The sequence below is a fragment of the Lutra lutra genome, chromosome 12 (assembly GCF_902655055.1).
Source record: "Lutra lutra chromosome 12, mLutLut1.2, whole genome shotgun sequence".
NCBI classification, from domain to species: Eukaryota; Metazoa; Chordata; class Mammalia; order Carnivora; family Mustelidae; genus Lutra; species Lutra lutra.
In genome coordinates, this window is record NC_062289.1 from 95,189,083 (window position 1) to 95,212,595 (window position 23,513).

General features: G+C 43.1%; 1 protein-coding gene across 2 annotated transcripts in view; it reads right to left on the reverse strand.

Moving 5' to 3' along the window:
* The window catches only part of CORO1C (coronin 1C), a 78,308-nt gene extending 65,058 nt beyond the window's left edge, over nucleotides 1–13,250 (reverse strand). The window contains exon 1 of one of the 2 annotated variants that reach the window (XM_047697116.1): nucleotides 13,105–13,250. The gene's annotated coding sequence lies outside the window, so the exon portion shown is untranslated. Of the gene's footprint in view, nucleotides 1–253; nucleotides 276–13,104 lie in introns of those variants that run through there. The other variant, XM_047697117.1, reaches the window with a different exon arrangement.
* Nucleotides 13,251–23,513: the final 10,263 nt, after the last annotated feature.

Here is a 23,513-nt window from a genome sequence, read left to right on the forward strand (position 1 = left end):
CCTCCCCACCTCCCTGTGGGGGCAATGCCCTCTCTCACTCTCGTTCTACTAAAAAAGAAAAAAAGAGAGAGAGAGAGAGAGAGTCATATATATGCTCTACTAACTGAGCCACCCAGGTGCCCCTATGGAACAATTCTTATGATCACTTATTACAACTACAAAACAATTCTTTCTTTGTGATCACACATCACTAATACAATATAAACGAAAGCCTATGGTTTTTCAAACTTTAATAATGCACAAATGAGGGCACCTGGGTGGTTCAGTCAGTGAAGAGTCTGCCTTTGACTCAGGTCCTGATCCCAGGGTCCTAGGATGGAGTCCCACATCAGGTTCCCTGCTCAGGAGTAAACCTGCTTCTCCCTCTCCCTCTGATGCTCCCCCTGCTTGTGCACTCTCTCTCGCTCTGTCAAATAAATAAAAATCTTTTTTAAAAACGCACAAATGAACCCCCAAATGATTCAACAGTTGGAATACTACATAGTTTGCCCTACCCAGTTTTGGTCAATTTCTCAAGTCAGATGAATGCAAACACATTAAAACCTTGGAGCCCAGGAGCCTCTAAAAAGGGCTGATAGCTCTCTGTGATTCCCCTCAGGCTGGCCTGGAGGGCCCTCAGGACCCACTGGGGACACTGAACAGCCAGTCAATGCATTAAAGGATAAGAAACTTGAGAGGAGAAAGGAAAGAGAGCTCAATTTTCTTCATGTCTACCTTAACTATCAAATCCTCATCTTGATACAAATTATGGTTCTTTTCATAGCTATTTTAAGAAAAACTCACCAGATGAAAGCATGCTTCCACTGGGATGTTACTTCAGTTGCTTCTAAAATCAAAGCTGCTAACTAAACCACAAAACAAAAGACCTAAAAACCCCAAACTACCAGTATTTTTAACTTATTCAAGAAGTCAGTAAATTTGCAATGAAGTACCAATATGTAATGTCACCCTGTTTTTCATCAGAATTCATGCTGTAAATAATTAGAGCTCCAAAATGTGCTTTACAAATAAAACATGTTCCAATAAACAAACATGTACATACACACACACACACACACACTTTGGTTACATATCTATAATGAAAATTATGGGGTTGGATTACCATTAAATAATTTAACAAGTAAATGTGTACAATTAGTAATCCTTCCACACCACAGAAAATGCCCCCTTCGATACAGTCATTGTCTACCAAAATGGGAAGACTGACCATCTCTACTACAAGCGTATCACATTAAAACTGAAATTCAAGGGGCGCCTGGGTGGCTCAGTGGGTTAAAGGCTCTGCTTTTGGCTCAGGTCATGGTCCCACGGTCCTGGGATGGAGCCCCGCATAGGGTTCTCTGCTCGGCGGGGAACCTGCTTCCTCTTCTCTCTCTCTCTCTGCCTGCCTCTCTGCCTACTTGTGATCTCTCTCTGTCAAATAAATAAATAAAATCTTAAAAAAACACAAAACTTTAAAAAAAATGAAATTCAATTATTCAACTAACATTTATTGGACACCTACTGTGTGCCAGGCAGCATGCTGGGAAAGGAGACACAGAAAATGCAGAGTACTCTCTGCCTTCAAGGAATGTGAAAGATAGTGGTATTAGGTCTCACTTTCACAAACTGAAAAGTAATTCCATACAGATATTTATTTTTAAATTTCTAATCATTTAACCCAAAATATAATTCAGAGGAATCCTTAACACTAGTGACATCCACAAATTACATTTTCATCTACCTTTGTAACTCCATATCAAAGCTTTATTTATATTTTACATACATAGAATATATAGTCTATTATCATGACTTCCACAATCTGGGCCATTTCCTCTATCCATCTTACACTATTCCTCCTCTATTACACCTGTTCCAAATTAGCCAAGTGCTAATTTATACACCCTTAGGGCCTCAATGCCATGTCCCATAGATGCTGACTCTCCAACACCTACCTTGTCCTCTCAACTCCCATGGAGCTCAGTCCCACATGGAATTCAGTATTGAAAAATATATACTTGAGGGGTACCAGGCTGGCTCTGCCGGCGGAGACATGACTCTTGATCTCAGGGTTTTAAGTTTGAACCCCACATCAGGCATAGATATTACTTTAAAAAAAAGGAATTAATACACTTGAGGGCTAGAGGAAGGCTGTAACATATTTTTTTAAATATTACACATTTTAAAAACAAGTAAAATACTTAATACATAAAAATGTTTGAATGAGTTCTTGGAAACCAGACAATCCAAACCCCCCAGGGAACAACGAAAAAAGAGAGGTGAATTATTTCTTATTGTTTGAAGGGGCTTTTTGGTAAGAGTTGATAAGGGAACAGAAATACAGATCGGTGCCTAGCTCTGGCCAGTACAGGCCGACCCAATTTACAGCCATTACCCTGCCCTGATCCACTTCTCAAAGGTCACAGAAACCAAGTCACTGCTAAAACTTAACACCCTTTCCAGAGTGGTTTCCAAAAGGAAAGGGACGGAAAAAAGGGATCATGAGTATTTCAGGAAAAAAAAAACAAAAAAGCAAACTAACGGTTTTAGAGGTTAACAGGAAGAACCTTTCAAAAGCAGGCAAGGCTTCTTCCCGATTCCAGGTATGAGAGCTAGCCTCTCTATATAGGCTCTCCCTGATCCCACACGCCTTAGCTCAACTTTTCCCCTGAAACCCTGTTGCACTGACTGAAGGCCAAAATTTTAGAGAGATGATCTATAACAGGAATATTCCTTTTTAAAAGTATTAATATTGGGGCACCTGCATGGTTCAGCTGGTTAAGTGTCTGACTCTTGATTTCAGCTAAGGTCATGATCTCAGGGTTGTGAGATCAAGCCCGAGTCTGGCTCTGCGCTCAGTGTGGAACCTGCATAATCTTTCTCCCTCTCCCCACTCCGCATTTCTTCTTAAAAAAAAAAAAAAAAAGAAAGAAAGAAATTAACAATAAAAATATTAATATTGTACCTCTGAAAGGGTAAAGAGATGTGAGGAAAATAATCTAATTAAAGCCCATAGTCATCCTAACACTGGCTACCAACAGTGGTAGCAACAGTGGTACCAACTAGGCTACTAACAGTGATAGCCTAGAAGTGACTGTGGCAATCCAGGAACACATTAGTAGAAATGAATTTGAACCACATGCTTTACAGCTTAACAGGGGAGCAGAAACTTCAAATGAAGAAAGGAGGATGAAGCCTGTGGAGGGCTGCCAGGGCAGGAGGCTACCAGATGCCAGCACGGGCTGGTCGGGGTAGAACACGGTTCCTCCCCTCTGTTTTACAGGACTCCATGATCACCATGAAAAGGTGAAAACCCTGTGGCTGTGAATTAAACATTTCTTCAGTCTAGGCTGGGAACTTGCCCACCACTTGTAATTCTACATCTATACCATAAATGCCATCTGAGTTCCAAATAGCTGAGATCAACTTTGGAACACAACCCAATTCCGGGTTGAGGACTGAATGTACACAGTGCCTGCAAAACAGAAACTGCATCTGGGCTCTCAACCATTCAGTCTTAGAAAACCGCATGGTTCACAACCATCCTTTGCAGGTGATACCCATTATTTGTTCCACGTGACAATTTCAGCCCAGTGCATGCAAGGTATCTCTATGTGATGTAAGAACAAAATGAAACTCTCAGGGTACTAAAGAACCAAAAACTTCTAACTTATCTTTACCTATAGTAGCAGTGTAAAGCAGCAACAGCTTGAATAAGAGAGAAAGTCCAAGGTTACTCTATTTCTAAAACAGACAACATGCATCTTACTGAATACCACTCACAGGAGCTATGGCGGGCCCTCGCTGGCCAGGGCCCCTCTTTTGCTTGCCAAGAAAAACCAGGATGACAATGTTTAGCTAAAGACACTACTAACCACAAAATTAATTCGCCGTCTAGCTTGTAAAGTGATGGGTCTCCCAATAAATTCTTCTGCTTAAGGGAGAGGACAGCTCAAGTTTACATGTGTTTCTCGGTCGCACTCACGGTCGCACTCAACGCAGCATTTGAGTTTTTGCATTTGTAAGTCAGGCTCAATTCTTTAAGTTCCTAAGAATGAAAGGAATTACAATCTTTAACTAGAAAAGAATGCTTGACCATTATGAAAAGGAATTTAATTATCTTTCATGTGAAGTAAGCAAACAAGGGTGAGTAAACATTTGTCCTGAGGAGGAGGTAGGTGCTTGTGAATTCTGTCAAGAACCCCTACAATATCAAGAGTGGAAAACACCCCCTCCAAAGGCAGCACTCTCCCCTCACTTCCTTTCCCATATGTGTTTACAGCCTTTCACAAAACTGAAAAATTACATCTCTGTTCATGCAGCATGAAGACCTCAGCACCTCTCAGAATATAGGGACACACATCTGACTCCACAATGGGGCAGAAAAGGCTCCTGCACCAAACAGCCCTGTCTGTGCCCAGATTCCCAGTCTGTCTTGGTTCCATGGAGCCAGAAAAACCACACTGTAAAGCTGTGATCAACTTCTGCTGATCCTAAAGGGTTTTCACTATGCCTGTTACAATCTGTGTAGTTCCAGTACCCGCGTGTTGCTCTTATCAAAATTAGTGTCTCCATATCATATGGCCTAATGGTGCCGATTATTCTGGCAAGACACAATGCAAAGGCACCTTTGCAATATTAATTGGTCTTTGAAACTTTTGAGATAAATACCTACAACCACTGTTTACTAACGGTCAGATTATAAGACTGAGGAAATAAAAACGGATTTTTTTTACATTAAAACTAAGAAATCAAATCTACCAAAGGCTTATCCAAGAGATTCCGCTTAAGTTCCCCAAAAATGCATCTTAAAAGACCTGAATATCTGGACAAATCTGATAGGGTAAATAAAATACATGCACATTCTAAAGATGTGAAAAAAGACACAAACATTGGTACAAACTACTGATAGCGAAGATAAACTGAAGAGGCAAACTCTGTTGAGTAGGTCTGGCAAAAGACCGTGGTGTAAGGTTAAGAGGGAACTGGTACATTCGGTCAAGGACTAAGAAGAGAAAGTACATCAGGTTCACACTGTTTTAAAAAAAAAATTGACAAGACACTATAATTCGACACAACCAACTCTAAAAATAAATTTCACAAGACACATGGAAGGAGGTGGAAGGCAGTTGGGGGAAGAGGGATGGAACAGTTAAGTTCCTGATATTGGGCAAGTCTCTCATGCTCCCATGACAATAGTACCTTCCACCGTAAGAGGAGGAATTGACCAACAAGGTACTTTCCACTGTGGCTGTGATTCAGAATCACCAGGGAGCACAAGCCCAGGCAGATGTATTTATTATAAAGGTCTACAGATGATCCTCATGGATAGCCAAGGATGAGGACCTCTGGGGGTGCCTGGGTGGCTCAGTCAGTTAAGCGGCTGACTTTGGCTCAGGTCACAATCCCAGGACCCTGGGATCAAGCCCCACATCACATCAGGCTCTCTGCTTAGTGGGAAGCCTGCTTTTCCTTCTCCATCTGCCTGCTGCTTCCCCCGCTTCTGCTCTCTCACTCACTCTCTGACAAATAAGTACAATCTTTTTCTTTTTCAAAGATTTTATTTATTTGTCAGAGAGAGAGAGAGAGAGAGAGAGAGCACAAGCAGGGGGAACAGCAGAGGCAAGGGGAGAAGCAGGCTCCCCACTCAGGAGGGAGCCCGACGCAGGACTCTATCCCAGGACCCTGGGACCATGACCTGAGCTGAAGAAAGACATTTAACCACCTGAGCCATCCAGGCGTCCCACAAAAAAAATCTTAAAAAAAAAAAAGAAAAAAAGAATGAGGACCTCTGGACTTGAGAAATAATCTCCCAGACACCTTAAAATGATATATTCTTAGAAAGGCAGTAAGAGGGGCACCTTGGTGGCTCAGTGGGTTAAGCCTCTGCCTTCAGCTCAGGTCATGATCTCAGGGTCCTGGGATCGAGCCCCACATTGGGCTCTCTGCCGGCAGGGAGCCTGCTTACCTCCCCACTCTGCCTACTTGTGATCTCTTTGTGTCAAATAAATATATAAAATCTTTAAAAAAAAAAAAAAAAAGGTAGTAAGATACTGGTGCTTTGTATGATCCATGTTCATAATTTTAAAAAAATTAATATAGGCAATTTCATGACCAAAGGGGGAGGATATGTATTATGAAATTATTGCCTTCAGTCATACAAAATATACCCATCCGTATTCTACTTTCTCTCACTCTGACCTTTGCATTAATTTGACGTAATTTCTCTTTATTGTGGCAAACAGGGGGAACCATTTTTGTTACTAATGTGAAATTCATATGACAGGCCCAATTTAACATCCCATGTAGCTACTGAGGCTCTTTCCCACACAGAACGTTAGTTTATCACAATACTGCCATTAACATTATAACCAGATGAGAGTCTTAGGCACTGTAGCGCAATCTCCTTCCAAACCCTAAAAAGATATCTTTTCCAGGAACTAAACATTTTTCCTTAAAATAGACAGAATGAATATAAAGGAGGCCTGAGTAAGAGAACCTTGTCTAAATAGACATTTCTAATACAGACAGAGGCAAAAAGAAAACAAAACCTTGCCTCATCTTTAAAATTACCTTCCTAACCTAAAAAATTAGACAGTCTTCCCCTCTTCAGTAATTCAAGTTTGATTCAAAGTCTAAAATGCCGGGCGCCTGGGTGGCTCAGTGGGTTAGGCCACTGCCTTCGGCTCGGGTCATGATCTCGGGGTCCTGGGATCGAGTCCCGCGTCGGGCTCTCTGCTCAGCGGGGAGCCTGCTTCCCTTCCCCTCTCTCTGCCTGCCTCTCTGTCTACTTGTGATCTCTCTCTCTGTCAAATAAATAATAAAATCTTTAAAAAAAAAAAAAAAAGTCTAAAATGCCGAGGTGGGAGTGGGAATCCATACATTAATAGCTTAATTTCAGAAGTAAAATGTATTAGACTTACTCTATTTGATTCTCCCCAGTTCCATTCATTAACAGACGTTAAGAGTGATGACGGAATACAAATTTATTCATGGTCTACTTGCTAGTCCAGTAAGGAACCATTAGCATCCCTCACCACAGAAGAGAAAGCAGGCTCAGGGAGGTGGGATAACTGGGCAGTCACAGCTATTAAGAAGTGGAGCCATGGGGCGCCTGGGTGGCTCCGTGGGTTAAAGCCTCTGTCTTCTGCTCGGGTCGTGATCTTGGGGTCCTGGGATCGAGGCCCGCATCAGGCTCTCTGCACAGCAGTGAGTCTGCTTCCCCCTTCCACTCTCTCTCTGCCTGCTTGTGATCTCTGTCTGTCCAATAAATAAATAAATAATCTTTAAAAGAAAAAAAGAAGCAGCAGCAGCAGCAGCAGCAGCAGCAGCAGCAGCAGAAATGTTCCCAAATGACCAGCTGGTTTCTCCTAATTCTCAAGATACTAGCCAGGGCGCCTCAGTAGCTCAGTCAGTTGAGCGTCCGATTCTTGATTTCAGCTCAGGTCATGATCTTGAAGTCATGAGATCAAGCCCCACATCAGGATCCACACTCAGCATGTTGTCTGCTTGAGGTTCTCTCTCTCCCTCTCCCTCCCACCCCAGCACACACACACACTCTCTCTAAAATAAATAAATACATCTTTAAAAAAAGAGAGATACTAAGCAGAGTATTTTCAATGAAACTATTAAGAGTGAACATAGGAGCACAAAACATTTTTTTTTCTCTTCTCTGAGAGAAGCAAGAGAGCATGAACAAAAAAATGAAAGGCAAGAAGGCTTGTGCCCTGAAAACCTACTTTACACCCATCATCAGGTGTACACAGGGGTGGTTCCAGTACTGACTGACTCAGTACCATCAGGGCTGGCCTGCTGCCTTTGGTGTAGCTAAGTTATACTAAACTAAAAATGTTCCTCGGCCATCTGTCCTACTAAGAAGGCTATGCACCAGTCATCACTTTTCATTAGGGGGAAAGAACCTGGATGAGAAGGTTCTGCCCTCAGGAAAATGTTTCAAATGCTTGGTTCTACATCTGAGCAATTTTTTGGCAAGAGGTGGACTTGGGTGCCAGAAAGACAGGGGAGAATACCCCGCTACTTTGTTACTTTACACAGGCAACAGAGATGTAAATAATCATCAGAGAAACCCACTGACCTCAAGATATTTCCAATTAACTTCAATAATCCTTCATTCAGCAAATAACCCAAAGGCACCTGAGACCAAGCTGTGAGCAAGGGAATCTTGGTATAACGTGTCAGGTACCTCTCTCTCATATTCTGGCTTCTATGGAAGGTGCTTTCAGACAGTAAACTCAAGTTCAGGTCTAGTTCCCTGCAGCAGACAGTAGTGATGAATGTTTGATGTGTGAGGACAGGGACAATGTCTGCCCACAGGGATGAGGAAAGTTTCATGAAGGATCCCAAAGGACAAGTGGGATTCAGCAGATTGGGGTGGAGGGTAAGTTCATCACAAGATGGTCTGAAGCCTGAGAAGTTTCAGAAGCGGCAACAGAGATGAAAACATAGGAAGGAGAGTAGCAAGAGGTGAGGCAGGCCGAAATCAGAGACACTCTGATCCACAGCCACATGAAGAAGCCTTGAAGTTTAACCACAGACAGGACGTGGAAGGCCACCAGAGGATTTAAACAGGGGAATGACATGTTCCTGATGAACCCTTTATGATACAGAACTAATTTAAATCGTTTCCTAACACTTTCACATTTGGTTTTTAATTTATAGAACCAAAATACTGATGGGGATGTGACTTAATGTCAAGTAACTTAAAAAAAAAAAAAAAGGGGCACCTGGGTGGCTCAGCTGGTTAAGCCACTGCCTTCAGCTCAGGTCATGATCCCAGGGTCCTGGGATCAAGCCCCACATCGGGCTCTCTTCTCGGCAGAGAGCCTGCTTCCTCCTCTCTCTCTCTCTGCCTGCCTCTCTGCCTCCTTGTGATCTCTATCAAATAAACAAACATTTAAAAAAAAAAAAAAAAAAAAAAAAAAAAAAAGATTTATTTGAGAGACAGCAAGAGAGCACAAGCAGAGGGAGAGATGGGGGTGGGGGTGGAGAAGCAGGCTCCCCACAGAGCAGGGGCCTGATGAGGGGCTCAATCCCAGGACCCTGAGATCAGGACCTGAGCCAAAGGCAAATGCTTAACCAAATGAGCCACCCAGGCACCCAAGGTTTAAGTAACTTCTAACTCCGTTATCAACTGACTCCATTATGCATAAATTGGACTTTACCAAAATTAAGAACTTCTGTGCTTCAAAGGACACCTCAAGAAAGCAAAACGGCATCTCACAGAATCAGAGAAAAATTCTGTAAATCATACATCTGATAAGATATTACATAACTGGAATATATAAGTAACTCATAACAATAAGAGGATAATCCAATTTAAAAATAAGAAAAGTTGGGGCGCCTGGGTGGCTCAGTGGGTTGGGCTGCTGCCTTCGGCTCAGGTCATGATCTCAGGGTCCTGGGATCGAGCCCTGCGTCGGGCTCTCTGCTTAGCAAGGAGCCTGCTTCCTCCTCTCTCTCTGCCTGCCTCTCTGCCTGCTTGTGATCTCTGTCTGTCAAGTGAATAAACAAAAATCTTTAAAAAAATAAAAAATAAATAAAAATAAGAAAAGCATCTAAATATAAATAAAGATTTCTCCAGAGAAAATATTCAATTGTCTGATAATTACTTCAGAAGATGCAGGACATCATTTCCCATCAGGGAAATGCAAATCAAAACCACCATGATATACTGCTTCACACCCACTAGGATGGCTAGAGTCAAAAAGTAAGAGAGTAACACTGTTGACAAGAATGAGGAGAAACTGAAACCTTTATACAATGCTGGCGGAATTGTAAAATGATGCAGTTGCTTTGGAAAACAGTCTGGCAGTTCCTCTAACAGTTAAACACAGAGTAACCAATATGACCCAGCAAGTCCCAAGAGAAATGAAAACAAGTCCACATAGAAACTTGTACAGGAATGTTCATAGCAGCATTATGCATAACAGCCAAAAGGGGGAAAGACCCAAACAACCACCAACTAATGAATGGATAAACAAAATATGGTATATCCACACAGTGGAATACTACTCGACCATTAAAAAAATATAGTACTGACACATGCTAAAACATAAATAACCCTTGAAAACCCTTATATTTAATAAGAGACACAAAAGACCCCATATGAATTATCCCATTTATATGAAATGTCCAAATTACGCAAATCCAGAGAAAGAAAATAGATTCGTGGCGGCCTAGGACAGGGGAGGGAGGAGAACAGCAGGGCTGGAGGACCACTAATAGGTACGGGGTTTCTTTTTGGACTGATGAGCATGCTCTAAAACTACGGTGATGACTGCACAATTCTGTGACTATAATAAAAACCACTGAATTGTATACTTTAGACAGGTGAACTGTATGGTATGTGAATTATATCTCAAAAAGAAGTTACAAAACAAAAAAAAGATTCTATTATGTATTACTGAAGTACAAATAAGCTCTCAAAAAGGAATAAAGAACTTTGTTCACTCATTTTAAAGGATCCAAACTAGGGCAAAGAAAACCCAGAGAGATTCTATTACTTAAGATTCTAGGTACTAGGTCATACTGAAATATTCATGAGGATTTCCATGTTTTAATACAGAAAAGACATCTTAAGTTGAAAAAGACAGAGAAGTACGAAAAAGAGTTTTTATAACTCAGAAACAGAGTAACACAGGGAAGTCACCAAATGGAAAACAAACATGGATTTGTACCCTGCATAGGAAAGAGGCACCCAAATTTATTACTGTTCCACCTCTGAGAAAGTCAAAGGCGAAACAGCCCAGTTAATAATATCTGTTTCACACACTGGAGTGATTCTCTTCCTCATGGTTGGAGTAGGTCCCAAAAGTGACAGGTGCATTAAACATAAAATGTAAATCAAAAAATCCAACAATGTTTAAAAAGTACTATGTGCCACCCTGAACCTAATCCTGAACTATGTAAAGTAATAGACATAAATGCTAATTGGCACAATCTGCAGGCAAAGTAACAAATGAACATGAAAAATTCAATACTGTGTGCAGTGTGAAAGCTCACTATGTGTCTATTAAAATTCAACAGGCTTCAATGTACCTTCCACAAATAATCAAAAAATAAATATGGACAAGGCACATTCTGCATTTGTCAAAAAGGTGTGTACCCGACCTTTATACCAATCTTTGTTCAATCCTCAGTACACAGGACTATCACCTACCACAAAACAGTGCATGTCATGGAAGCCTAACATTGAACAGAATTCCCAGTTTTATTTCACTTCCCCCCAAGTAGTTATGCAACCTCTCAGACCCAAGGGTTACTAACCAGACTTCACATCCAAACACTGTCTCTGAAGTGTATCTCCACTCAAAAAAATAAAAATAAAATATAAAAAATGACTTTCCTTAAGTTAGTTTTCTGAAATATACAAAATCAAGGCCAAAACAGATTTTTCCCATTTCTTCAGTTTTACAGGGAATGCAGAAAGTGAAGATATATAAACAGATATCTACTTGCCTTCACAAATGAACAGACGGAACAAAGCAACTGCTTATACTTAATCATGTTTTTGTCTATTCTACCAGGCCCTGGTGTTAGGAGAGAATTCTGCCAGATAAGGACAATGAAATGCATTATTATATAGAGTGACTAAGAGCCCTACAAGTACTGTTTTAGAATGTAATCCCAGGCAGAATGGCTTTGGTAAAAGGGCCTAATATTTTGTAATAACTATTACCAAAAGTAAAGACATTGGCCACTCAGTACCAGTTTAAAAACACTCACTACATCCAATTCTGTTTAAATATCTTATAGGAAAGAAAGGCCTTTGTATCTTTCTATCCTGGGGGAGATGAACAACTTGCAATTTGCTTCTCACCCTGAATCCCACGTTAGCAACATGTAGAGCAAGTATTTCAGACGCCACAAAACAAGGGCAGCCTACATTAAGGCCAAATATAGGATGTGATTCTAAACCACGATGCAGTAAAGCCTACGTTTCCTTTTCCAGCGATCAAAACCCTTTGAACACTCCCAAAAAAGGACGGCAGGGCCAGCGCCTCCCTCCAAGAGGAAGCCCCTTTCTTCTCGGCTCTCCCTAGCAGCCTGCCACTTCCCCCAACACATTCAAATCATTTGAGACCGAGAGCTGGTGTGTGCGCGCCGGTGTGGACGGGCGGGAGGAGCTGGGTTCCTGCATTTCCACCCTCTACATCTGACCTCATCCCCAGTCATTTAGGCGCAGCGGAGCCCCACCTGCACCTCGCTCCTTTGGACTGCGTCCCTCGCCAGCTGCTCCGCTATTAGGGGAGTACATCTCTGAATCACCCGGTTCACTCCGACGCTCCAGTCCCCCGACCCTGCCGCGTTCGGGCTCCGCTCTTCCTCTCCCAACAACCGCTCCCCCGCCCCCGACGCCAGCCCTGGCCCTCCCAGCCCGCCACTCCCCACCGCTCGGGTCCTCGCTCTCCCAAGCCGCCCCCGACCACATTACTCCAGTTTTAGCCGAGCCCTGCCCTTCCCGACCCCCGAGCTAGATCTTTAGGACCCCGAGCCGGCCTCGCACCCACAGCCAGCCACCCTCGGGCTAGACCGCCGCCCTCGCCCCTCCCACGCAGGGCCCCCAGCTCACCCTGGCCCCACGTGAGCCCGTCCCCTGGCCCCCCACCCACTCGCTCCCTGGGGCGACTCAAACCCCGCCCCCAGGCCCGGCGCCCCCCGACTCGGCGCCCTAACCCCGAACAGCCCCTCCCCACCCCAGACCCCACCCAGCCAGACGGGTCCCCAATCCCTAAAACCCTTCCTCAGACAGCTCCTCCCCACCCGACCCGGGGTTGTTCACCCGGCCGGGAGGCGTCTGGACCCCCGAAAGCCGCCCCTGGGCAGCCTCCTCCCCACAGGGATCCCGGTTCACCCTCCCCAGGCCAAGCGGTTCCGTCCCGAACCTCCGGCAGCAGCCCCTGCTCCAACCCGCTGCACACCGGCCGTGGAGGAGGGGGCGGCCCAAGGGTCTGCGCCCCGCGCGCCCACTAGAGCCCACTCCCCTCCACTGGGCCCTGCTCCACGCCCCGCCGGCTCCTGTCAGCCGGCGCCGGCACATGCTGAGAGGACCTGTCGGCCCGCCAGCTCGCTCCCGAGCGGCCCCGCAAGGCGCGCGCTGCTCACCAGGGCCGAGATGCCTGAGGCGCCGCCGCCGAAGTCCCCGCTGCAAAGCCCAGCGAAGCCTCTAACCGATGCCGCCTCCCGCCTGGCACTGAGGGCCGCGCGGGGGAGGGGCGCGGGCAGCCGCCGCCGCCACCGCCGCCGCACGCAGACCCCGCCCCCGCCCCGCGCCGCGCCCAACCAAAGGGCCCTAGGGCTCGGCCCGTCACGCCCACTTCCGGGAGGGAAAGCCCACTTCCCACCCCTGGTTACACGCCCCACTCTCGTTAGCGCCCCCTCTGGTCGCGCCGAGGGATGCCGGTGGGCTGCGGAGGAAGGCGGTACTCAAGCACACGCACCGCCTACTAGTCAACAAGCCGGAGGGCCACGCCCATGGGCGCTCCCTAGCCACGCCCGCTGCTCCTCAGAACCGGGAGCTCCGCCCACTGGCCCGCCTCGGCTCTGTAGGGCCACATCCCCCGGATCCTCAAAGATTCTTCCAGACCCCCTCAAAACCGGAACATCAGCTCCCCTGAGCCCGCCCACTGCCCCATCCAAACCCTTAGCAAACCCTGGCTCTCTAAGCGAGCCTCCCCTCCCACTGCGTCCGAACTGGCCCAAAGGTGCCACAAAACCCCGCCCCTCTGCTGGAAGCCCCACCCACGGACCCAACCCGATTCTCGGCATCACAAGCCCCGCCCACTGCCTATCTAAACCTTGAATCTCCAAGCCCCGCCCCGAATTCTCCAACTCCCGCCTTTGCGAGCCAAAGTTCCGCCCCCTCTCCCATCACACCCTCCTCCCACCACCACCTCTGGGGACTGCTAAGCGCTCCACCCGTCCCTCCACTTTGCATGGTCGCAGTCCTAGCACAGGGTGGCTGTCCCTGGGCTTGGCCACACCACTCCCCAAGGAGGTCCCGTCTTGACCCTATTTCGCAGGTGAGGAACAGGTTCTTCCCTTCTTTTGCCGGCCAAAGTCCCTCACCCGTTTGCTCAGTAGCTGGGCCCCCCAGGCCAAAGAACAGCTGATTCGAGTCCCAAACTTTGCTGCTATCAGACTGTGTCCTGTGTCAGTTCCCTTCACCTCTTCAGGCCAGAATTTCCTGATCTTTAGCGAAAACTTGTCCTGTTATTCGTCAGAGCCCCTTTCAGAAATAACCAAGTTCGGAACTACCGAAATTTGGAACTGAATGAACAAAGCAGGCCTGCCGAGGGGTGGCTACTTCCCAAAGCAAGCATCTTCGCATTTTTCATCCTAAGCATTAGCCTCAGAAATATGTGTTAGGTAAATTATGGTCCATCCAAACCAAAAGAGGTATAACAGCAACTTACTGATCCTCTCTAGGCCTCAGTTTCTTCATCAGTAACATAGGGATTGTGGCAGCCACTTCCGGAAGGATTCCTTGAGCTCAGTAACGCACTTAGCAGGCTGGCTAACTTGTGATGAGCCCTCAGCAAATGATGCTGCCACTGCAGGGCCTTGGCAAAGGGGGGGGGGGGGGGGAGTTTCCTTTTGCCTTCAAGCAGCCACTCACAGGAGCACCCCTTCCACAGCAACTTACTAGCTGTTGCTGCTCATGTCATTTAAATGAGGTGAAGTTGGGGAAGCACCCAGGCATTTGGTCATGCACAGAAACCATCGGCTGTTATCATGATTCCTATTTTTAGTGAAACAAGGGCATTGTTAGCAGCGGAGCTCTGAGTGATTTGGGTGGAAATGAAGGTTGATGCAAGTGCTTTGCGAAGGAACCGGGAACCAAACTAACTTACTCTTTGGGAACAGATCATTGCTTACATTGAACATCACTTATATTTGCCAGGCACTATATGAGTGCTTTGAACACAAAATCTCCTGAAATTCCTCCAACAATCCAATGGCTACAAAAACAATTCTTTTTTCTTAAGAACTCATTTATTAATTTGAGCAGACTCCCCACTGAGCATGTAGACGACGATTCAGGGCTCCATCCCAGGGACCCCAAAACCAGGACCTGAGGCAAAGGCAGATGCTTAACCGACTGAGCCACCAAGGTGTCCCTGCAGAAATGATTCTTAATCCCCATCTATAAAGGTGAAGAAAATAAGAAATTAATTGCTCAAGTTCACACAGAGCTAAAGATAAAAGCCACATCCCTCTAATGGCAGAACTCTGGACCCACTGTGGGTTAGTCATTCCATTAAACTGCCTCTATGGCAGCAAGAAAGAATAGAAAAAACAGCGACTTTGGATCCTGGTGGCCTTGGCCTTAACTTCAAGCTCCCCTACGTACCCACCTCATGACCTTGGGCAAATCATTTTCCCCTCTCTGGCCTTACTCTCTTTATCTATGTGGTGGGGTTCATCCAAATGCTTACTTCGGGGTGGGGTTTTAAAGATTCAAAGATCTAGGGGCGCCTGGGTGGCTCAGTGGGTTAAGCCGCTGCCTTCGGCTCAGGTCATGATCTCAGGCTCCTGGGATCAAGCCCTGCATCGGGCTCTCTGCTCAGCAGGGAGCCTGCTTCCTCCTCTCTCTCTGCCTGTCTCTCTGCCTGCTTGTGATCTCTCTCTGTCAAATAAATGAATAAAAAATTCTTTAAAATAAATAAATAAATAAATAAATAAATAAAATAAAGATTCAAAGATCTAGATTCAGTGAATTAAGGCACAGCAAAGCATCCTGCACAGTGCCTGCCACACAGCAGATGTTTAAAACTTGTTGATTCACTTAGCCCAGTTTTCTCAATGATGAAATCAGAAGTAAAATTTTCCATGACGCCAATTTCCCCCAGATGACAGTACCAGAGAGGACTGGACTACACTGAGAAAGTTCCTGAGGCCTTTGCCTTCCTGGTGCCTGTTTCAATTCCTAGTTTTATCCCCGGGTTGGGAGTGGTGATTCTTACACAAGAAACAAGGCCATCTCACCACCCCACCCCACACCTGCCCTGGATGTGGTCAGCTGAGAGCTGCTACTCCCAGAAAGAGCAGGAAGATTGTGCAACCCTTTGCCCGGAGAAAACCCACCATCTCCCTGTTCTTGAATCCACAGCAAAGCCGCTGTGAGTCTGAAGGTAATCTTGGCTCTGCCTGAGCTGGCCCTTAAATGAAGGGACTCCAGTCCAAGGTGAGATGCTGGGTTTTAGAGTCTTTTGCCAGTAGTTTCTGAAATGACCTAAGAAGTGTGCTAAATGAAGGGGAATTGAATGATCAGGAAAAATAAGAGTGATTCCGAATGCTACACGCCACAGGTGCGCCCCCACTCATGTATGCAGAATAAAGCATTAGGAAGCCTGCGTTTGGAGCTCCTCAGCACTTCGTGTTTCTGGTTTCTCTTTGTACCAAATGGGGACATTAGTCTTGGGTTGCCCAGGCAACCTGGAAGCTGAGTGAATTAGCCCAGTGGAAGCATTAACAAATAATAATATTAAATACATGAGAGACTAGAAACCTCTAGAGTAATCTCAGCAGGCAAGACCCCTAATTGAGTGACAGAAGAGGACAAAGCTCAGAGAATATTAAAATCCATGCTACATCAATAAATCTCAATTCTTCCTGCTTTGAGTACCTGTCTGCAGACTAGGAGCTGGAAATGAGTGGCTACAGATGGATTGCCTTTTTTATTTTATTTTATTTTATTTTTTAAGATTTTAGAAAAAATTTTATTTATTTGACAGAGAGAGAGAGAGCACAGCAGGGGGAGCAGCAGGCATAGGGGGAGAGAGAGAAGCATGCTTCCTACTGAGCAAGGAGCCCAGCGTGGTGCTCGATCCTAGGACCCCAGGACCACAACCAGAGCTAAAGGCAGAAGTTCAGCGGACTGAGCCCCCCCAGGTGCCCCTGAATTGCCTTTTTTTTAATTAAATTTTTTATTTTGAAATAACTGTAGATTCACATGCAAGCGTAAGAAATAATACAAAGAGATCCTATGTACCCTTTACCCAGTTCCCCCCAGTGGTAACGTCTTATAAAATGATAGTACAGTATAACCCGGATGTTGACACTGATACAGTCAAGATACAGAACATCACCAAAACCACAAAATCACAACCCCGTTTCATGGCCCCACCCACTTCCTGCCTAACCACCTCCTCCTTAACTCCTGGCAAGCAACCACTCCTCTCTTCCCAATTTCTCTAATTCCATCATTTCAAGAATGACAAATGAAATGATATAGTATGCAACCTTTGGGGACTGTTGTTGTTGTTGTTTTTTTTCACTCAGTATAAATTCCTGGGGATGTACCTAGGTTGTTGCTCATATGAGTATTTGTTCGTTATTCCTTCTGGGTGGTATTCCATGGTATGGCTATTTCCCTGTTTAACTGTTCGTTATGTGAAGGACACCTGGGTTGTTTCCAGTTTGGAGCAGATTCTTACCCAAAAAGCTGCTACAAACACTATAGACATTTGTTAAGGTTTTTGTGTAAACATAAATTTTTATTTCTCTATGAAAAAAAATATTTGCCACATAGTACCATGGTTGGGTCGCATGATAATTGTATGTTTAGTATTTTAAGAAACTGCCGAACTATTCCCCAGAGTGGCTGTACCGTTTTATACCCCTATCAAACAGAAATCCAGGGGCGCCTGGATGGCTCAGTGGGTTAGCCTCTGCCTTTGGCTCAGGTCATGATTCCAGGATCCTGGGATCAAGCCCCACATCAGGCTCTGCTCAGCAGGAAGCCTGCTTCCCTCTCCGTCTCTCTTTCTCTTTGCCTACTTGTGATCTCTGTCAAGTAAGTAAATAAAATCTTAAAAAAAAACAAAAACAAAACAGAAATCCATACACGATCCAGTTTCTCTCATCTTCACCAGCATTTGGTGTTGTCATTATTATTTATTTTAGCCGTTCTTATGGGTATATAATGGTATCTCATTGTGGTTTTAATTTGCATTTCTCCAGTGGGTAACAATGTTGAAATCTTTCATTAAAAAAAAAAAAAAAGAGGGGTCCCTGGGTGGCTCAGTCATTAAGCATCTGCCTTCAGCTTGGGTCCTGATCCCAGCGTCCTGGGATTGAGCCCCACATTGGGCTCTCCGCTCAGCGGGGAGCCTGCTTCTCCCTCTCCCGCTTCCCCTGTTTGTGTTCCCTCCCTCACTGTGTCTCTCTCTGTCAAATAAATAAATAAAATCTAAACACACACACACACACACACACACACACACACACACACACACACACGAGATTTTATTTATTTATTTTAAGAGAAAGCGAAAGAGCAAGCACAGAGGAGGGGGGATGAGTAGCAGAAGGAGAGAAACAGACTCCTTGCTGAGCATGGAGCCAGATGTGGGGTTTGATCTCATGACTCTGAGATAATGACCTGAGCCAAAACCGAGCTGGATGCTTAGCTGACTGAGCCACCCAGGCACCCCTGAAATCTTTTCATATGCTTAGTTACCATCTGTTTCTCTCTTCTTGTCTTTTGCCCATTTTTTTAACTGAGACTTTTGTGTTTTGACTGTTAAGTTTGAGAGTTCTTTTTATGTTCTACATACTAATCCTCTTTTGAATATGTGGTTTCCAAAATTTTCTCCCAGTAGGTAGTATTTTTTTCATCACCTTAATGTAGTCTTTTGTGGAGAAAATATTTTTAATTTTGATATTCAGTTTGTCGATTTTCCTTTTTTGGATCACGTTTTTGGTATTAAATCTAAGAATTCCATGATCCATGTCAAATTATTCTTTTTTTAAGTTTATTTAGTTATTTTTAGTAATCCTTATACTTAATGCAGGGCTCAAACTCACCACCCAGAGATCAAGAGTCACATGCCCTTCTAACTGAGCCAGCCAAATATAACTTTGTTGAATAAATTTTTTTAAGGTTTTATTTATTTATTTGACAGAGAGAGTGAGAGACCACAAGCAGGGGGAGCAGCAGAGGGAAAGGGAGAAGCAGGCTCCCCACCAAGCAGGGAGCCCAACGTGGGACTTGATCCCAGAACTCTGGGATCATGACCTGAGCCACAGGCAGATGCCTAACTGACTGAGTCACTCATACGCCCCCCGCTTTATACTTTTTAAAGAAATGTTTTAGTTATTCTAATTTCACTGCCTTTCCATATAAATTTTATAATAATAATCTTGTTTACATCTGCACAAAAAATCTGAGATTTTATAGGAATTTTATAGGAATATAAAACCCATATATCAATTTGGGAAGAAGTGACAGCAACTTTACTATACTATTTTTCAATCAATAATATCATATGATTTCTTTCATTGTGTTGTGTGGTTTTAGTATATAAATCCTGTACATGTTTTGTGAGATTTACACCTAAGTTATTTTTTTATGATTATAAATAGCATTGTATTTTTAAATTTCAGTGTCTATGAGTTCCTTGGTAGGGTATTGAAATACAACTCTTTCTTTTGTATGTTTAACTTGTATCCTGCAACTTTGTTGAACTCACTTATTAGTTCCAGGAAGTGTTTTGTAGATTCCTTGGGATTTTCTATGCAGACCATCATGTCATCTATAAAGAGGGATAGTTTTATTTTTTCTTCTCTGATCTTTATGCCTTTATTCCCCTTTCTTGCCTTCTTGCACTGGCTAGAACCTCTAGTACTATGTTGACTAAATAATAAGAGCAAACATCCTTGCCTTATTCCTGACTTCAGGGCAGAAGCATTTAGTCTTCCTTCATGAACTATGATATTAGCTATAGATTTTCTTTGTACAGACTCTTCATCAAGTTGTGAAAGTTTAGTTTGGTATTTTAATAATAAAGTTTTATTTTCGATAATAATAAAGTTCCCTCTTTATTCTTATTTTTGAAAGAGTTCTTATGATGAATAGGTTTGAATATTGTCAAATGTTTTCTTTACATCAAATGATATGATCATATGATTTTTCTGTTCTAGCCTATTACCATGGTATGTTACACTGATTTTTGAATACTGACCTGGCCTTGTATCCCTGTAATAAATTCCACTTGGTCATGGTGCTTAATTCTTTTTACATGTCGCTGAATTCTATTTGCTAATGTTTTTTAAGCATGTTTGTTTTTAAACTAATGAGGGATATTGATCTATAGTTTCCCTCTTTTGTACTCTTTGCCTGGTTTTGATAAGGCAGAGTAACACTGCCTTAATAAAATGAGGTAGGGCGTGTTTATCTTCTCTTCTATTTTCTGGAAGAGATTGTGTAGATTGCTGTTAATTCTTTAAATGTTGGGTAGGCTTTTCCAGTGAAACCATATGGATCTAGACTTTTTTTTTTTTTTTTGAGGGGGAGCAGTTAAATTACAAATTCAATTTCCTTAATAGTTTTTTTTGCTATTCAAATGATCTATCCCATATTGGGTGACTTATGGTAGTTTGTGTTTTTTAAGGTGTTGGCCCACTGCACTTCAATTGCCAAATTTATGTGCATAGAGTTGTTTGTAGAGCGTCCTTATTATCTTTTGATGCCTAGAGCTCCTGTTTCATTCCTGATATTTGTAAGTCATATCTTCTTTTTTTCTTGTTTTCTTAGTTAGTCTTAGAGATTTGTCAATTTTACTGATCCTTCCAAAGAACTGCTCTTCATTTCACTGATTTTCTTATTGTTTTTTATTTTCCATCTCATTGATTGGTGCTCTTTATTATATCCTTCCTTCTGCTCACTTTGGGTTTATTTTGCTCTTCTTGTTCTAGGTTTTTGAAGTAGGAGCTTAGATTATTGATATGAGACTTTATCTACTATAAGTATTTACTACTTCATTTGTAAGATATGCATTTAGTACTATAGGATTCCTTCTCAGTACTGCTTTAGCTGTGTGCTGCACATTTCGATATTGTATTGTCATTTTCATTCAGTTCAATGTATTTTTAAATTGCCCTGAAGACGTCCTCTTTGACTCATGAATTATTTATAAGTGTGTTATTTAGTTTTGAAGTGTTTGGAGATTATCCTGTTATCTCTCTGGTATTACTTCTAATTTGGTTGCATCATGATCAGAGGACACACTGTACAGTTTATTTAATTCTTTTAAAATTTGTTGAAGCTTTTTTTCTTAGAATTTTTTAAATCTTAATTAAGTAGGCTTCACACCCAACGTGGGGCTTGAACTCACGACCCTGACATCAAGAGTCGCATGCTTTTACCCGATGAGCCAGCCAAGTGCCCCAAAGATTTGTTTTGTTTTTGCATTTTTATAAAACCTGATGGGAAAAAAAAACTAGTATTTCAAACTGTACAGTCAACAGATGTACATAGTTATCAAAAATGCACACACTCCACTTGGCATCTCCTGAGTTTCTTTTTAATGGTCCAGGATCGAGTCTGTGTTGCTATGTGTTCTGTGGGTACTTGAAAAGAATGTGTGTCCTGTTGTGCTTCAACAGAGTGTTCTACAAATGCCAATCAGAGCCAGTCAGTTGAGAGTATCCTTGATGATTTTTTTGTTAAGATGTTCTTTTGATTGTTGAGAGAGGCATGTTGAAATCTTAAACTATAAGGATGGATTTGTCTATTTCTCCTTTCAATTCTATCAGTTTTTGCTTCACATGTCCTGCAGTCCTGTTGTTTGGTGTATACACATTTAAGATTGTTAGGTCTTCTTGGGGGATTGCCCTTTTATCATTATAGAGCATCCCTCTCTGCCTGGTAGTTTTCTTTGCTCTGAAATATACTTTATCTGATATTAACATGGTCACCCTGAATTCCTTTGATTACTGTTTCCATGGTATATCTTTTTTCCTTCCTTTTACTTTCAACCTGCCTATACGGATATATTTGAAGTGAGTTTCTTATAGGTTGCATATTGTTGGTTCATATTTTTTTATCCCATCTCCATCTCTTAATTAGTGTATTTAGACCATTTACATTTAAGGCAATGATACGTTACAGCTTAACCTGACATTTTGTTTTGTGATTGTTCTACTTTATATTTGTCTTATTTTCTTTTTTCTGCTTTCTTGTGGGTTACTTGAACTTTTTTTTTTTTTAATTCCATTTTGATCTATCCCTAGCATTTTTAAGTTTATTTCTGTGTGGGGCTTTTTTTAGTGGTTGCTCTAAGTATTACATGATAGATAGGATGAGCCTGTATCTATGTATCTATCTCTATATATCTATAGATGTGTTCACCATCTACCAGTGTCATTTTACCAGTCCAAGTGAAGTATAGCAAATGTATTTCCCTTTATGTCAGCTCTGTTTGTTATACAACTGTCTTAAAGATTTTCTCTACATACATTGAGGACTACATCAGATAGTGGCAAAACTCCTGCCTCTCTATTATGACTCCTCTGAGGCCACCCTAGTGGAGAGATACATGCACATCATCTCATCAGGTGGGGATAGAAATCTAGACTCCTCCTGTGGTCTCCACCAATGCCAATGGGGGGAAAGCCTCATGACCACCCAGCAGGGATGAACATCCCCACTCCCTACTCAGCCTCCTCTGACACCACCTCATGACGTGGGAGCATCCATGAGAAAATGGTTTGCACACTTGGCACAGGGCCCAGCCCATGCTAGGACTGAGTCCATGCAAGATCCCCAGGATGGACTGAGCTGATGGTGGAAGCCTTGGTGTAATGATCGGCCTTGCTACAGGTCCTCCTGACCCTGGGATCTTAGGTGAATCACATCATTTTCTGGGGCCTCAGTTTCCTTATCTCTTCACTGGGCAAGAAAATATGATGCTAACCTGAAATTATGTTTGTGAGAGCACCTGCCCCAGATCCTGAATACAAATACATACTCTAAAGGAATTGGTACTTATTAAGCATGTACTTACTTCTCACTAGGCCCAGTGTTACCAACTTGCCAGGCTCTAGCTCCAGGACTATTCATCCTAAGCAGATGAAAATTAATATGGTTTTTCTTATCTCCATTTTACAGGGGAAACTGAGGTTTGTTGCATAATCATAGCTAACTGATACAAACTCAGAAGACCTCTCAGTAGGGCTATTCTACTTAAGCTCAGTAACTCCATTCTCAGAAATTTATCCTAAGGCCATAATCATGGTTGGATGCAACAATACACTCAATTCCCATTATTTACTATTGTCATACTCTATAATAAAGTCACCACAAACACTTCATTACTGAATATTGAATCACTGCTCCTAGGGGACATATAGGGCTAGGTTCCTGTAGGCTGCGGTCATGGCATTTTCATCAACCAATCAATATATAACCTTGTTTTGGGACACCTGGGTGGCTTAGTCAGTTAAGCGGCTGCCTTCCACTTGGGTCATGATCCCAGAGTCCTGGGATCAAGTCCTGCATTGGGCCCCTTGCTCAGCGGGGAGCCAGCTTCACCCTCTGCCTCTGCCTGCCACTCTGCCTGCTTGTGTTCTCTCTCTCTGACAAATAAATAAATAAAATCTTTAAAAACATAATATATATAAAAAACTTATTATATATAATTGTATTATATATAAAATATTATATATATTATATAATACTTATATAATTAAAATAAAATATGTATCATTAAAATTTATTGACTTATTTA